This window comes from Lissotriton helveticus, chromosome 3_1 (genome assembly GCF_964261635.1).
Source record: "Lissotriton helveticus chromosome 3_1, aLisHel1.1, whole genome shotgun sequence".
In the NCBI taxonomy this organism is placed as follows: domain Eukaryota; kingdom Metazoa; phylum Chordata; class Amphibia; order Caudata; family Salamandridae; genus Lissotriton; species Lissotriton helveticus.
Window position 1 is genome coordinate 250,002,023 of NC_136061.1, and position 17,969 is coordinate 250,019,991.

A 17,969-nucleotide genomic window follows, 5' to 3' on the forward strand; every position below is an offset into this window, starting at 1 on the left:
GAATAGGCAGAGTCACTGAAATAGTTCAAATAGTTTATATTAACTATTGTGCCGTACAATACAGTATACGTGCCACTACTAGCACCAAAATGCATAAACTCAGCACAATTAGTATGGTTACAATTCCATAGAATACAAAGGGAGAAGTCATTTTATAAAGACTGTGGAAATGCGGGCTTTTAGGCCTAACAATTCTCCCCTTGACCAGAAGAAGTTTATTTTATAAAAAAAGGACGGTCTCTGGGCTTTGACAGAAGACCCCATACCTTTAAGCCTGGATGTAAGGTTTACATCATAGGAACAGAGGAGCACTTCTTCATGGAACGGCTTTCTCCAAGTGTGTTAAAACAACATGCAACAACGTAATATCAAAGCACGAGTCTTCAGTAATGCAGCTGTGTGTAACATGTTATGTCTAGGTGCTAAGGACTGACCAGAACAGAATAACCAGGGGCATTGTTGGTCGAACTTGCACATCATGTTCAGACTAAACTCCAGGAAGGGCAGAGAACGCGAAAGCAGACCGTTCTCATGTGAAAGGCACAGTCTTGCAAAAACAAAGTCATGTAGTAACGTGCGCAAAAGCAACATCATGGCAGCGAAGCTCATGCTATCTTAGCAATGTCGACAATGTCCCTAAGGGCCAATATAACAGTACCAGGAGAACAAAGCAGGATACAATCTGGAGTTATGGCACTGGAGCATTCAGCAGAAGTTAACTGCACTAAGCGCAATGTCTGGTGGAGTGCCCTACCACAGAGGTATAGGAGTGTGGCTCCTAGCACATCCTACAAACCCCACAGGTCGACTGGAGGCAGGAGATCATCCATTGAGAAGCCCGCAGCTACCTTGATGTAATGCCCACTCGAGGGAGAGGTCTGTACTTCTCCGCTCCAGTTCATCTGAAGCCCTCACTCACCAGCAGCCTCATCCTTGAAGCTTGAGGGGTTAAGTGGAATAGGACTGGCAAGGCCCAAGTGTTAATCCGAGGTGTGGTCAAGCCACTTGCTTTAACTTGCCCTGTGAAGACCGTTTGTTTGTACCAGAATTGTCAGTACAGGATCACACTTTGGTTAGCAATAAAATCCAAGACCACGGACGGCAGGAGAAGGGAGGGATTTTTTAATACAGAGGGTTAGGCTGGAGAGGCTTTGCATCAGAAGACACTGCGGGTGTCTGTTTTACCTCTAAGTAAGTTGTGCGCTAGGAAACTTTCCCAATGTTAATGACTTGGATGAAATTAAAACAAGGAAAAAGCTGTGATCGAGGGAGCAGCAGGCAGGGAAAGTGGGAACGGGAAAGAAATAATACCTCAATCACGTCTGGAGCAGCGGAGGGGCACTGATTATGTTTAATTAATATGTGCTTGGTCTGTGCTCCAACTAACCGATCGGAAGTGATGTTTGGCCTGCACTGTCCAATTAACAAAGCTGCAAAGAATAGTGACGTGAAGGCAACAAATTGTAAGCAATGAGTGGGCTCCAAGCCCTTATTGGATACAATAGCTCTCGCAAGTGCATGCTCTTGCAGCCTTGACGCTAAAAATGACCATTTTATTAAGCCTTGTGGCTATATGTCCATATGTTCGTAAACACCATCATTTCTCTGAACAGCTCCTGCGTTCTCAGGGTTGCATAATAATATATCATTGAGAATAATGCAACTTTGGTAGAGTTTCAGGATATAAACTGAACTCTAGCAAAACTCAGATAGTGCTCAATAATAAAATCAGGATGAGGGATCCGAGGGTAACTGATAAGGCGACATATTTAGGGGTTAGTATTAGCGCTAAAATTGAAAATATCGTTGATGATAATATTGAGCCCCTCATACACCATACCAAGAAGGAACTGCTTCGGCTACATAATTTACATCTGACTATTGGGGGTAGAACTAATGTTGTAAAGATGCTATTTTTTCCTAAGTTCTTATATTTCTTCCGTTCAATATGTCTAGAATTTTCCCCACTAGTTTTTAAAAATATAGACACTATGTTTTCACGGTTTGTGTGGGGATATAATAGACCACGTAGAGCATTTAGATGGATCACCTTACCTAGAGAACGAGGTGGATGGTCACTCCCCAATTTTAAATTATATTATTGGGCTACAGTCCTAAAATATAGTGTAAGTCTATTAATCGACAACCCAGATGGCCGCAACATACCCACTCCTCACGAATTGATCCTGGGGGATGGGAGCGCTGGCTGTCTGTGGCGACATCTAAATGATGACTATTTCAAAAAAGTAAAATTTAAGACCATTTCCAGTGTTGTTAAAGTATGGGGTAACGTTAAAAAACTAGTAGGTTTAGGTCGATATTCCTTCTACACCCCAGTGTCACAGAATATGGACCTTCCAGAAATATTCCGGGATGTATGTATGCAGAGATGGACTGAATCAGGGGTTAGACAGCTTGGGTGTTTTTTCTCAGTAAACAGATTTAAATCATTTGATGAATTAAAATCAGATTATAGTATGACGAATAGGGATTTTTTAAAATTTCTTCAGGTAAGGGATTTTATATCAAAGAAAGCGGGTGGACGTATCGGATTTCAACCTTGCCTAATTATAGATAAACTGAGATTAGCAAAAACACCAAGAATTGGTGAAATATATGCAGGGCTGAATTTACTGTTACCAGATGATATGGACAAACATGGGGCGGCATGGCAGACTAGACTCGATGTGATTCCTCAAACAGCGCTCGACACCTACGAAATGTCACGCACCTGCTTAATGTCGATGAAACTCCAGGCACAGTTCTATAAGACATTTTTTTCACTTTACTACACTCCTTACAAAATAGCAAAATGGGGGCCTGGGAAAGGTACAGTCTGTCCACGATGCGCACACCCCGCGGCGGACTTAGTTCATATGTTCGCTTCATGCCCTATACTGGCAAAAGTATTAGCAGAAACTTCTGACTTTCTCTCTATTATAGCACACTATAGGGTTTCCATTACAACTGAAGAAGTCATGTTGGGTACATCTAACATCACTCGACCAATACAAATACAAGGGCTGATTTTTGTAGCTATGGCCGTCTTCAGGCTATGCGTGGCATCAGCATGGATAGATCCGATACCACCGTAATTTTTAGAATGGAGAACAAGGCTGCTTGCGACCTGCAGCTTGGAGGTTGCAATCTATAGAAATAAAGGGAGGGATAAGAGGAATAGGGGTATGAAGATTTGGGCGCCACTGCTAGCTTGGATTCAAAAGGAATGATTGTAGGAAGAATATGTTATCGGCTGTTTGATGCAAGTATGATATTGCTCTCCCTGTTTATTTGTTTTTTCTTTCTTAAAACTGATTATGCTCACGAATATTTTTTCCGTAATAAAAATGATGTGTACCTGTTCTTCGGGGAGGGGAGGGGAGGGAGATGTGTGTAATAATTGTGAAACTCAAATAAAAATTGTTAAAAAAAAAAAGAGAATAATGCAACTTGTCCACAGTGCACGGATAGGCTCTGGGCCAACCCCCCTTATGTTGTAGCAGATGAACATATTGAAATTACTTCTTGCTCTTAAATCTGCCTCCGCAAAACTGTTGCCTCATAATTAATCGCCAATCATGTCCCTAAATTACAGCAGTAAAAAGTGGGACAGCAGCTGTTCGGTGTGGAGTCAAGAGGGACATTGATCAAATCGTGGTGGTGCTGTGGTGCAAAGCAGAAGAGAGAGACCTAGATGAATTGCCTTGGAGAATATAGTTTGCATGCTATGTATTCCGCCTCCGTCTACAGCTGAAAATACACCCCCTGTCATTGTTTCTTCACTAACTTATATAAATGTACGCTCAATGGAATCGAGGCCATGTAATCTCAACGAGCCAGACTCCAGCTTGGGGACCGCATGGGAAAAGTGAGCTGGCTGGATTTTCTCACTCTACCGTAGCAATCAGTAATTACTCAGCATAGGTTGGCATCTGGCGCTCTGCAAGGTCTGCACAGCGAGAGAAGTGTAAAATTGTACACGGCTGTAAGTTTACTCCTCTTCAGAAACGCTGCAGCGCCGTGTGTGCTGCATCACGTATGCCCTTGTAGCACTTGAAGGCTATTAAGGGCGGCATTGTCCCTGTGGCCAAGGACTGTTCGGCAGGTAGGGTCTGTGCCCTGGTGCTGAACATAAGGCACCTGCGCCTCCACTGGTTCAGCAAGCAAAGAACATTCATGAAAATGGCTGCTCGCTTAAGCAAGTTTCAGATGCAACGAGAAAGAGGGCACGCTTGCTGAAGGGGACCCAGCATTGACGCTGCTGTTAGAAGAACTGATAGGGTCCAGTTTTGACTTTCAGCGACATTCAACAAAGTACTCCAACATTTGCTGCACAATGCCAACCTAGAAAAATTAGTCTGTGGCAAAGGATGCCCCTCATCAAAATATATATAGTTAAAAGCTCTGGGGAAATATGTGCTTCCAAGAGGAAGTTATTTCTTAATTATTTCTTTTAGAAGCATGAACGCCCAAAAAAAACTGGACATTGTATTTGAACGATTCCCTCTTTTGAAAATGGCAAAATCTGTGGTTTTCAGCTAGGACCCCATAACTGTTACACTAGGCCTAGGCAGTCTGAAAATCTGCTGCATCTACAAGACCTTTCAGCAGCTAGAGTCCGTGTAATGGTTATACTTGCAATTTACACGTACCCAGAACAGAACCGCAACATTTAATTTCTCTTCCATTTTACTCGTTCGATGTATTATTTTTGGAACTGTATTCTTGAATTTCTCGCTCTACAATGATAGCACATCATTTAAATCCCTTTAATACAGAAAAGTGTTATACCAGCGTTGACCTGTCCCCCAAGGCACACTATACTGCAGTTCTCATCAGCCGCAAGGGCTTTGTAACTCTTCCTCTTGCCCTACACTCTTCTTTTGATTCTGATTTTTGTACACTGCACTTTTTTATGGTCTGGTAACCGATAGGCCATAGGGTACCATTCTGGCATTTCTAAGTTCTCAAATTGATGTGTTTTTGACTAATTGTTCTGGATTTCTTGTTTTAGACGTGATTCCAATCTGTATTGTGTGCCATGTCTAAGTTCTTAGCAGTTGGGGGGCCTATTGCCTCAATTTAGCTGAAGCAAATGGAAGTCGTTGATTCTGCTGTTCCTGTTATTTGTCACTAGGAAGTACGCGGCAATGGGTTTCTTTGTCATTCTGTCAGCCCTATAGGGGAATCAGACTATCATTGATCATACGCCTTGAGCACAATGAAGTGAAAGTGCTGATGGTTGCGCTTCCATTAATCAAAAGTACTATAAAGCTACCAGGAACATTCTGATAGGGGCACCAAAGTATCAGTGATGGTCTGCGAGGATACTTGGTCAAACATCACGTTGGACATTGCTATCAAAGGCCCCAGAGAATAGATGTGAAATTTCATTTGTAGAATCCTTTCATACCATTGCTCTACCTGCCAGTTTGGCTCCAGCAGAAATGGAATCCAATCATCCTAAATTAACTATATGCAGACTGAAACAGATTTTCTGATTGGTTCGAGCACAAACGTATTTTCGTATGTGGGTGTTGCAGTATTAGTGTGGCTTCAGTCTCATCCATACATTGGAATTAAGAACATGTGTTTTCATGTTTTTGATGGTAAAAATTACACAAGATCTTGCCAGCCTTCAGTTGACATCTTAAGGTTTTAGGGAGCAGTCCCACTATAACTTTTACACTTTCCCTTCCTCTTCTCTTAACCCCTTCGACGCTCATGACGAGCTGGGCTCGTCATGAGGTAGCCTCCTCGCACGCTCATGACGAGCCCAGCTCGTCATGAATAATGGGTTTTTTAAAAAACAAGCACAGGGGCAGAATTTCGCTAGCGCTCATGTGGTTAAACTCTACATTGGTTTTGACCAATTTTTACCGAACGACCTCCTTTGTAGTCCAAAATCTTTTACATTTTTTCTTTTGCTGCATGAAACAAACACCCACACCACCACCACCACCACTTCTTGAGATATGTGGGCTGCAATAAAATCTTTTTTTTTTGTGGACCAATACACACTTGAAACATTTTTCTGTGTTATCTTAACACATATCTGTGGTCTTGGCTCCCATGTTCCCATGTGACTCAATCTGTCTTCTCAAAACTGCTCTTTTCCCAGCTCACTATCATTGTGCTTCTCCATGCTTCTATACCGATATGCTGATTCTACCATTCTTCGAGACCATTCAGAATTCTGTTGCTCCGAATTAAGTCACCTCCACCACCCCCCTATCCCCTACTATTTCCCATTCTCTTCATGTTGAGGATACCCTTTTAAATTCTCAATTCTACAAAAATTCATCCTTTCTTTTCTTAGGGGGTGTAATGCCGTTTCTGGGCCAATACAAGTCCTTAACAAGTGAAATGCAGGAAGAATGTTTGAAGTCAAGAGGATTCTTATTCAGAGGAAGGTCCCTATTGTTCTTGGTAACATATATTTATTCCTAGCACCTGTATATTATTACGTTTGGCCAGTTGAAGGTGGATCACTGTTCACCCCACTTTCGAGATGGGTTGTAACTGCTCCTCAAAGCTTATATTCTTTATGCTGTCATTATAATACCTGATTTGTGCCATTGGAATATGGAGCCACTTCTGAAGTAAGATGCTACGTTATAAATTCATATGTTTCAGGGCTTTGGGCAATGCTATCCCAAAGGGATTGGGGGATGGGATTGACCGTTCGTGGCTACTTCTGGGAATCTTTGAGATGCAGGTATTTGACAGTTTTTACCAGTCCAATCCAGGGTTAAACAGCACCCTACAGTGCTGTAGGTCTGCTGTAAGTTGGTCATTTGCTCTACTTTATTAGCTCACTTAAGCAAGGAGACACAACTTGAGAGAACTTGAGTGAAGGTCTTAAATTGGCCAAAAAGGTTCTAGAAATGAACAATGTCACCCAAACGTCCAATCCCAGGTGATGCCATCAAATAAAAGGGAGAAAATTAGGGTGACAAAGAACTCCTCGGTATCCTCTTCAAGAGAGCCATGTGGCTTCGGAGGTTGATATTTGGAGCTCTGAATGAAGTTTGAAGACCAGTTAATATAGCACCTGGTCTTGCGAGTTAGCATTCATGAGTATTAACTGGTGTTGGACCTCCGAGAACATCTGCTTAGGACTGCCGATCGTTATGGTTCCATCTCTCAAACTGGCTGTCTTGGTTGGCAGAAGCATTTATGCAACTGGACCTATCTGTTCGCTATACCGAACTGGGTAACTCTGATTTAAACATAAAGTCCTCACAAGACTTTAAACCACAAGATCTCAAAATCCTTTAGGACATAGAGGGCTCAAAAAAGAGGGAATATAGGCTTTGCATATTTAGTCCTGGGATGCTGCCTGCACTCCTCAAATATTTTTATGGGATATTAACCGCCAGTTGGAGTATCAAGTCATATCTTTGAGGCATGCATCATTTATTCCTTTGGGCCTTGATGTTTCTTTTCGTGTTCCCTGGGGCATGTGCCTCTCCACATCAGCAGTCCACTTTGTCATTTATCAGTGCAGATAACAATATCAGGGTTTCCATTACGGGTCGCAACAGCGGGACTTCTTGTGATCTGTCACATGTCCCTATTCCACTGTATAAAGCAACGTGCAGAGTCTTATTCTTGACAAGAGCCCCTTTGTTTTAAAGCTAAGGAACTTTTTTTTTTTAAGTACAAATGAAGTACCCATTCCTAGCTCGAGTGGACTTATCTGTGGCATTCTGAGAGTAATGCATTAAGAGCCAGACCAACCAAAGTGCAAGCTAACTTTAAGATTTGAAATGACAGCCTTCTGCCGCTGGGTTTACTCTTCTCTAGCCTTGATTCTGTGCTTTGCAGAAGTGGGTAGGGATAGACACCACGTTTTTGAACTCCATGAAGTTGTTAGCCATCTGTTGATAGAGGATGCCCAGCATAACTCGGGTAAGTAACATTGTTCTGCTACTATCACTAGTCAGAGGTTGTGGCCTGACAGGAAATTGGGGTGTATGCATCAGCCCGCCGCGATATTCCTGAGGTATATGACTGAAGGCTTCAGAGCAGAAGCTTGTAGTATGTTTTCACATGCATGACCAGGATAACCAGCATGAGTACCATTGTTACATACAATAGTGATGGTGCCCTGCACTTGCTAGTTACATTGCACATGGTCTCGCAGCCACACAACATGTATTTTGCTATGCATCGTACACCATTGGGGAGGGGTGAAGAATAAAAGTTTCAATTATGGGGACTAGACAGATTTGACAAGTGATGGTAGGCCGCCTCTTCACTAGTGATGCAGGTAAACTTCTCTGTCCTTGAACTTCAAGTCAGCTGCTACACACAGTATCCCCATTGCCCATGTCGAGGAGGCATTAGAAAACCATGGTTACATTTGTACAGTTTGCGAATGGGGTGGCGCTGCAAGGACCTTCACCCATGCCCCCTGTTGCTGCTAAATCAGACATGCCGGGATCACTCCTGTCCAAGTGGACCTCTGTCATCTAACTGGGCAGTCCTTCAAGATAATCTGTATACGTTCCTTAGCTTGTGCTCCACTATATAGTCCTATGTTTGCAAGGAATTGGAACACTTCAAAAGGTTGAGTCTCGTTGCCTTTGGTACTTCAGGCTTTTTAAAAAAAAAACTATTTGGGCCATTATAAGGGTCCCAAAATTAGTCTGACACACCTCATGGGCAATGAAAGTTTGATCGTAGTCGGGCGACATCTGTAGAGACAATCTCTGCTCTGGCTGCTTTGGGCCACAAATGCTTCCTGACACTATATAGTACAGATAAATGCTTAGATAGCTTCCAGCAGCAGTCGGTGTATGTATGGACTCGTACATGGTCTGCAATTCCTTTGCTAATCTGTCTATCGTAAAAAGGCTATTGCCTGATCTTTGTAGTGAGAACTGCACTATCCAGCACAGTCTCTTTGACTGTTTGAGGTTGTATATTACTTCTTCATACCTGCTGCCTAGGGTACCCCACAGACGTTTATTCTAAATAGCCCTTGATTTCCTTGATATTCAGTTGTATCTACTGTAGTTGATCCAATACCCTTCATATGCACTGCAGGTCCTTCTCGCTGCCACTGTAGGCAAATATGTGTTCTAAATGAGTGAAAGAGAATTGCTCCAACCCAGCTAGCACCAGGTTTACCAACACAGCTAGCACCTGGTTTACCAAAAGGGAATTTCCTTGCACTGATAGACGTTTTGGCACTCAATAATATCATCTTTAATTTGCCCTAGGCAAAGCAAGCTGCTAATAGACATTGTTCACATCATAGACTGTTCTGAATGTGGCTGTTCCCACTGTATCTATTTACTAGTCCCCACTGGGATTTCGATGAAAATGTGCCTTGGTTACAGGTTTGAGACCCCAGTACTCCACATAAATTGCTTATATGTGGACTCTTTGCTTAGAAACCTACACTAGTGGGGCTGGACCACAGACTGTAGAAGCACTCTATCACTTACAAACCCAACATCCTAGAATCCCTCCCTGCCTTGATGCATCATATACCTTCCCTGACAATCTACACAATCTTTTTTTAACCCATGTCCCTCGTCATGGGCGCGAAGTGGATTCAACTCAATATCATTGGCAGAGACTGGAAGCAGCTAGCTTGTTTGTAATAGCTGATGGGAAAAGTGATCGAGCACAATACAACATGACACTAAATCTTCCATGAAGGAGCCAGTTTAGTGTTGTGATTAACTCCCTCTTAATTATCCATTCTTTTCAGATCCACTTAGTAAGAGATTGGATGTCGGCTTGTTAAGTATTGGTGCCAGAACTACTTAGGCTAGAACTGAAACGATTTATTGTGAAACCGAAAGGGGGTTCCCCCATATGACCAATGTAAGTGGCCATCTTGATCTCCAGTATGGGTTGTGGAATGTGTCCTCCAGAACACACGGAAGAATTGACTTGTGGCTCGAATCATTTTGCCTTTGTAATGACAGGTAAGAGCTGCCATTTGATCATTTAACTTCTTCAGAAGATCATATCCATCACATTGAAGTTGTCTTTTGACTTGTGTTTCAGCTGGGCAATCTTACTTTAAAGGCTCAGAACAGAGTCCACTGCAGGAGTTCAAGTTTTCTTCCCAACCTTACTTCGTCAAAGGGAAGGGTTCAGGGATTGGGTTAGCCAAGCGGAAGCTCAAATGGGCTGAGGCAGACTACTTTCTTCCACACTTCTCAATAAACATACAATGAAGATGGGAGGAAGATGTCCCAGTTTTCCGCAGATTGTTCACAATGCGTTCGTCATGGTGTTCCGCATCCTATTGAAATACTGAACCTGCCTTTGGATGAGTGGCAACCCTTAATAAAGTCAAACATGAGGTTTGATCTTGAGCTAGAGATCACTATCCTTGTAAACCTGACTGAAGCAAATATCCCAAAGAGTGCCCTTGTCACAATGAGGGAGTAATGTTTGGGTAAAGCATGACCTTAGGGTTCCTTGTGGTGCGGTTCCTGAAACAATTTGTTTACATTTTGTCTTTGTAAATAGGACGGTACAGAAGACCAACAAAATTGATTATCTCCTTTTTGAATGAAATTCCAGCTAATGACAATGTTACAAGAATAGCACTCATCTGCCTTCGTAAAAGGCAGTTGGGTTTTGAAAAATACTGGACGCTATATTCAGTCTTCGATCTGAAGATAATTGGCTGCTTTAATTGTAAAAGGGTCATGCCTTGCACTATTTGCACTAGCAATAAGCACTGGCTTTTGGTGGGGATAAACTGTTGAAAAATATAAAATAATTTTTCTGCTTTTAAAATTTTATGTGAATCCAATATATGCACATGCGTGCAAGAGTTCTTGATCGCTTGGCATGTTGAAAAGGACCATTTCATCCTCTTCCTTCAACCTGGCCACAGAAGTGAATACAAATTTCAGGAGCAGTAGTGAGTCTCTGATCTCCTGCTGGATTGACCGCAGCTTTAGTCATTTTGCCTGGCTTCCAACTGAACAGTACATGGATAAAGTAGATCACCGTCAATCAATAATTTAGTGGTGAGAGGTAGTGATGAATCACCTGTAAGGTAATTGATGTCAAACTGTGAAGTATGCTTTAAATTCAAGGTAATCCAAAAGCAATGTGTATGATCACTGCTGATGGTCCTTTCGGTCTGTCAGGTCATTAAAAGACTCTAAAAATATTGGAAGAACAGAACAAGTTAACCAAGGCTCGGGAAGCTGCGCACATTCTTGAAGTTAATTATGAGGTGCAGGTTCAATAAACACTAAAATTGTACACGTTTGTCAAACTCTGTTTTTATATTTAATTTCTTTAAAAGTCAATTAGTTCATACATGTGAGAAATTCCCTTGAACAGTTAAACAGTACTTATTGTAAAACATTTCTAACTAGGCAAAACATAGGGCCAGTAGTGCTTAGGGGATGACATAACCTGCAAACTACCTCCCATTTTAACCCAGGTAAGTCCTAGACTTCTGATTTGAGTTTGCTGTGGACTGAATCTTCTGTTTTCCAACTAACAGACAGTGCAGAGCAGGCGAACAATGATTGGGGGTGAATTAAGGGACTGATGCAGGTGGCAGGGCTGCTGAAATTTTTCACTGGGTCTCGCTTATAGCTATAGATTTGTATATGATTGACTACAATACCATACATAGGGCAGGCTTTTGGCCAGCACGTTTCTCATGATTGGTAGACTTTCTTGTCTTATATGAGTTCGATGCTCCTGATTTGATGGCTTTCCTTGCTGTTCGTTTTGTTGTACCAGACCTAGAGCATAGCTCCCTTTTCATTGTTTTGCTTGATTAACTTGCCACTGCTGATATCGGGAAGCTTTGTTTGTGTTTTCTAGCAGTCTATGGGAGCATGTGACTTCCCCTCTCTCTTCCTGGCCGTTCTCTTCAAGTTCAACACCACTCTTCTCCTTATTTGCTTGCCACACCAGCTCGCTCCCACGCTTGTTTTTTTTTATTATTATTTTCTGTTTAATTGACCTTGGAGGGCCAAGCAGCTGCATATTACTACCAGGCTGTTTACTTCCCTGCTAGTCTTTTGCTTCCCACCTATCGTTTTCTGTCATATGCTTTATTGTGTGTTTTTAATAAAAACAATATCTAATTGTATTTTTGAGAGGGCCAGGCAGTTACACATTACGACTGGGCCACTCGTATGCGATGTAGGTTCCAGCTAACCCTAACCCACCCCCAGTGTGGACAATGCCCTGTTCCAGCTGGGGGGGGGGGGTGTAACGCTGCAATGATGCAAGGTAGACATTGAAAGGGCCCCATATGTCCCTGGGCCTCGAGGAAGATGGTACTGTGGAGGCATATACCTCACTTCTCGTGGTGCAAGAGGCCAGGCTGCCCATCCAACCCTTAATTGTAGGTGCGGTCCTGCTACCCCAGTGAATGGCAACCTCTCTTTTGGCCAATAGGAGAGAAATGGCTGCAAATTTCCGAACTTTTTGGTGAACTTTTTGGTGAACTACGTATCCCAAGAGGGCAATCTCGGGTAGGGGGTCTATTGATAGGTTAATCATGTCGCCTAGTGTTTGGTGTACTTCCATTCAGTAGTAGTGTATACGTTGGCAGGTCCATGCTATGTGAGTGAAGTCCGTGTATGGGGCATCGCATTTACGGCAGTTGTGTGGTTTGGAGGGGTCTATTCTGTGGACCTAAGTCTGAGTAACGTATGTTCTACTTAGAAATTTGAAATGAATCAACTTATGGCAACTATTGAGAGAGACATTTTTCGTGACTACACAGCATGCAGCCCACAGTTCATCTGTTATCGGGCTACCCAAATCTCCCTCCCAGTCTCTGCGGATCTTGTCATCATTGAATGGGAAGAGGGCTGTGCAAGATTTATATGGCTTGGAGATAAGGTGGACGCCGCGGTCGTTCTCAATGACTAACAAGAGCGGGGTGAATGTTTGAGGTTCGAAGGGGGAAGTCTGGGAGAGTGGCGCACAGAGCAGAGCAAACCCGCATTAGCACAAATTTGTCCATATAGGTGGCATCAGGGAATAGAGACTCGTCATCTGTGTCGAAAGCAAGGCCGTCAGGGAACAGGTCACCAATTTTAGTTACGTCAAATTTATTGAAGGTGCGTTGTATGAGTCGCTCACCCGTGATCGGCAGCCATCGAACATTAGAGAGTGGCAAAACTGTAGAATAGAGGGTAGGCATGTTTGTGATCCGCCTGAGTTTCTCCCAGGCCCAACTGGTTGTGGAGACCTTTTGAATGTTGTTTGGGTCTCGGGGAAGGCCCTTGGGAAGGATAGCTGCCAATGTCTCAGGAAGCACAAGATCACGTTCCGGACGATGATAAGAGTTTCTGGCATCTGGGTGATACCACGCATGTGCGTAGCTGCACTGAGCAACTAAGTAATATAGATGTAAGTCGGGGACACCATAGCCCCCTCTGTCGTAGGCAAGAGTCATGACCTGCCAGCGAACCGGGGCCGGCTTATCACCCCAGACCTGTCGTATCAAATGAGAACGGAGTGTAAAAAAAACTATTTGGTAGGGAAATGGGAATGTTGTGAAACAGATATCAGAATTTAGGGAGCACAATCATATTGACAAGTACTACCTGGCAGACTATGGAGAGCGGCAGTCTGAGCCACTTGTCAATCTGCGCCTCTAGAGTGTGGACAGCCTGGCCATAGTTGAGGCGGATGATTTGCTCAGAGTCTAGGTGTATATGGATGCCCAGATACTTGACCGATTCTGTGCACCACTCCAGAGGGAACTCGAGTTCCCACGCTTTTGTGCTGGCAGTGAGGGGGAAGATCACAGACTTGTCCCAATTGATGCCGAGGCCCGAGTACAAGCCGAATCTGAGTATTTCACGGATGAGGGGATCTAAATTAGTTTGTGGGTTTCTAACGTAAAGAATTGTATCATCCGCATATAATGATACTAATAGTGGGCCTGTGTTAAATTGTAGGTGTTTTTCTTGAAAATGGCGAATCGGGGTCCATAGCCAAAATAAATGAATGTGAGAGCTGGCAACCCTGTTGCGTGCCTCGTAATAGCGCAAAGGGCTCAGAGTATTCTGTTCAGTCTGAGCCGAGCTGTGGGGCGGCTATATAGCAGTGCTGTGGTAGCAACAAAGCTGATGGGCATCCCCATGTGATGCATGATGGACAGAAAAAAGGGCCATTTCAATTAATCGAAGGCCTTTTCAGTGTCAAGTAATATAGCGATAGCTATCACCTTTGGGCTTATCCTATTTAGGGTGGAGAATAATGTTCATAAATTAAACGCTGATGAACTTTTATAGTTTGAAAAACAATTGTGAGATGTTTGTCCATGCATGTTTTGTGTGCAAAGGCATGCAAGTGGATGTTCGTATGGCTGTGTTGGATATTTTTTTTTTAACTATCTAAAAAGCATTCAAAGATGGCTACTGTGCTCATTAGCAAAGTCAATAACTTTGTGGCCACGTTTGAAACACAAGACCTGCGGACATTGAGTAGCTGTGGCATTCCACCTTTGCATTGCATACCGCTGCAGGTATCACCAGGCTGTTGGTGTGGTCTCATCTACTTATGAGTGAGTAAATGAAACATGGCACTTGCAACATGCCCTCTACTAGATGTTCTCTTGGCATGGATCAATTCACAAGACCATAAGAAGAGCAGCATTCGTGGTTCATGGAGCCCGCAGAGATGGCATTCGCTTTGGCCATTGTCCAAGACTTTGCAGTAATCCAGTCTGCCATTAACCAGGAATTCTAACTGTGTGCCTCTGCCCCCGGCAGAGCTGTTGATGAAATAACTGGTTTTACAGTTGCCTTTTTATGAAGTATTCATCATGCACTCCTTAAGTGATCTTTCACTGATCCCCAAGTAATTGCTTTCCCGCTAGGCTTTGGAATGAATTTTCTTAAAGCCCTTGGATGGCCTCTCTCTTGCAGACACCTCGCTCGACATTCTTAACTACATAGTCCAGGAAACGAGCTTCAAGATCGCTTCCCTTTTCCGCTTCCACGCTCTGTCTAAAAAAAGGCTTCAGTTCAGAAATGATAGCCCGTTAATGAATTACAGTGTGAGGCCAGAGCTTGCGTTGCCTTGACTACTCGGATCGCCTCATTTGTTTTGTAGATGAGTAATTACAACGCAATTAGAGCAGGCTAAAAATAAGCGAGCCCTTTGTCTCTGGTTATTCATTAATATTAATAAAAAAGGTCTGTCCAGGGCCTAGTAAACAATTAATGCAAATGTGGCCTTGCCCATGGCCGAAGCAGCACTCGACGCATCTCCTCGGACGCCTCTCATCCCCCACCTCCGGTAAGATGTTCTCTCTCTGGGTGGATTGGCATCTGTGGACTAAAAAGCCCGCCCTTCCCGCTTTGTTTTAAGATAGGCGCTTACCTCATAAATAAGGTTGCTTGATGACTACGTCATCAAGGACGGAATTCTCCAAGCCTGAGCTTTTCCTTTAGCAGACATTCTCTTTAGGTCTGATAGTCCATTTGATCCATTGAAGTGAATCAGGAGTACAACCCCAGCTCACGAACTGGAGACTTTACAGGACTTGAGCATCCTTCGGGAGCTGGATTTCGTGGTTGTTGTGGTGCTTGGCCTGTGGTAGTCTTTTGTAGTGGATAGAGGACCGAGGTAACAACGATTTGTGAATTTTCTCGGAAAAGCCTGGTCTTTCTTGGGCCTGTTGTCATTTCCTGGCAGTTATTTCAGGCACTTGGCCTTTTGCTCTCCAATTCCCTGCATGATTGGCTTTATTGGTCAGGACTGACATTTAGTAATTGTACTCTAGACAGTGCTTACTTTGTAAATATATTAATAAAGAAGTGCCGGGCGCTCATCAGGAGGCTGCTGTTGCTTGCAGCACAAATTGCCCCTGCCAGCGCCGCCAAGGATAGTAACAGCACAACTGCTAACTCACACTCCTTCAAGTGTGATAGTTCGGACTATTTCAGCCTACCCAAAACTAGAAGACTGGCTTGGACAGCAGGTATTAGTCATTTTTTATTTATACAATTAACTGTCGTGGTCCTCTCTGAATTAGCCAAACGGCGCCACCTTGTTGCCGACTGTCACAACCACCTGTGTTGGCAAGTAAGTGTCGGTGCCCAGCACCGGAAACCACTGGTTTAAATTAAGCACTGGCTCTAGACACTAATTGGCTGAAAAAGAATACGCTACTTATCTTAAAGCCACTGATCTTCAAAAGTCGTCCTTAGCTACCAGTTGCACACCTAAGGCAAGAAGTTTTACATGGTTCTTAAGCATCCTGGTTTCTTATTACTTCAGTTCTGCAAAACGGACACTTTATTCATACCGGAAAATTATTTGACCCAGTTTGATGACCGTAATACATACTTGATATACCCTCTGACTTGGTTTTACACTACTCACTGAGTAGAAGGGAACATTTCATCTCTGCAGTCTAGCTCCACAATTAGATATGACGTGCTTGGCCTTTTATGCTGAGAGCCATGCTTGCAAAACAACGTGCAAAGTTTGCATCAGCATGATGGAGGCAGACTTCAACCTGGGCCTTTAGCTTTGATTTTGCTTCATAGTCGTTTGGTATATGTATTGCTAATGAAAAGCATTAGTAAAGCCCATAGGCCTGAACTGTATGTTGAGTTATAAGCCAGTGCTTGTTAGGGGCTCGGTGGCCGAATCAAAACGAGCTTGCAGGCACCCTTAGCAGCAGTGGCTAGGGAGTAGCATGAAAAGGAGACAAATCCACATAGAAATTTAGAAATGGGCTAGCGGCAAGATGAGAAGAAACCACCAAGTGAGCTGCTACAGGATGATTCACATTGCAAGAGCTGCTGAATGTCAGATGGCCTGAGCCCAAGATAAATTATTGACGTCTTGAAAGTTTGCGCCTTTTGCTATTCATTTGTCAAGACTTGGGCATGGCTTCCTTGAAGTCCTGTTGTCCCAATCCAGAAAGAAAGTGGCTCAAAGTGAAAAAAATGATTTCTTAAAATGTATAACAATTGCAGGTTGTGTTCAAATCGGAGTGATGCACCAAACAGCCATTTAGTGTGAGATGTGAAAAGATACTCAATTGAATGGCGCATAAGCCCACTTTATGTATATTTTTGGCCCTACCGAAATATGTGTTGCGAAGCCACATGTAAAACATGGAATCCATTGGACTCTACTCACCGATAACATCAGCGAAATTGACCTGTCTGCCGATGACATCAACTCTACTTGGAAGTCTTATCCACTCCAGACTTCTGATGCCTTAAATAATGCTAGCCCCTCATCCAGACTTGGATGACCAGCACCTACTCGAAGATCAACCCCAGTAAAACAGAATTCCTACTATTTTCGAAGAACAAGCCCAGACCTCACTCCACAACATGAACCTGGATGGATTTGAACCTATCTTTCACCCAACCCTAAGAACCTGATGTGAAATAGCTATTATGTGAGTTGCAAACCCTATGATTTGCAAAAGCATACGATTTGCAACTGAAAAATGGCTTTATTTTGAAAGTATTAACCCGTTGACCGCGGCGCGAATTCCGCCGCGGTGCGGGTGATTTATGGAGTGGGTGTGTTTCGGATGGCCCCCGGATGTCCTCCGCACACACCCGCTCTGCCGGCCGTCCGACGCACCAAACAGGTTGAACCCATGTTCCACCATTACCGGATCACAGAATTTGTTCGAAATCCATAACAAATCAACATTTGTAAAAGTCTGTCTCCAATAGTGATTCATTAAGGTATGTATCAATATTTTGCTACTGAATTCGGATCGCAAAATATTGAATTTTGACACCTCAAAGGAGGTGTTAACCCATTCTCAGATGGAAAGGGGACCTCTTGGGACCCATTCCAGTTTGTGAATGTAAAAAAAAATGTGGTGGGTAGGCGGCGGTCCACAGACCACTGCCGATTATCAAATAAACAAAAACCAAGTATCTTTTTAAATGTAGCCCCATTTTCTTAAAAGGGGGTCTGCATTTAAAAAATAAAGTTCACTTTGTTTAAAATGCTAT

At 43.2% G+C, this 17,969-nt stretch overlaps 1 protein-coding gene across 12 annotated transcripts in view; it reads left to right on the top strand.

The window, feature by feature from the left end:
* MSI2 (musashi RNA binding protein 2) overlaps positions 1-17,969 on the top strand; it is a 1,965,164-nt gene that overhangs the window by 1,646,088 nt on the left and 301,107 nt on the right. The gene's annotated exons all lie outside the window — the stretch shown is intronic.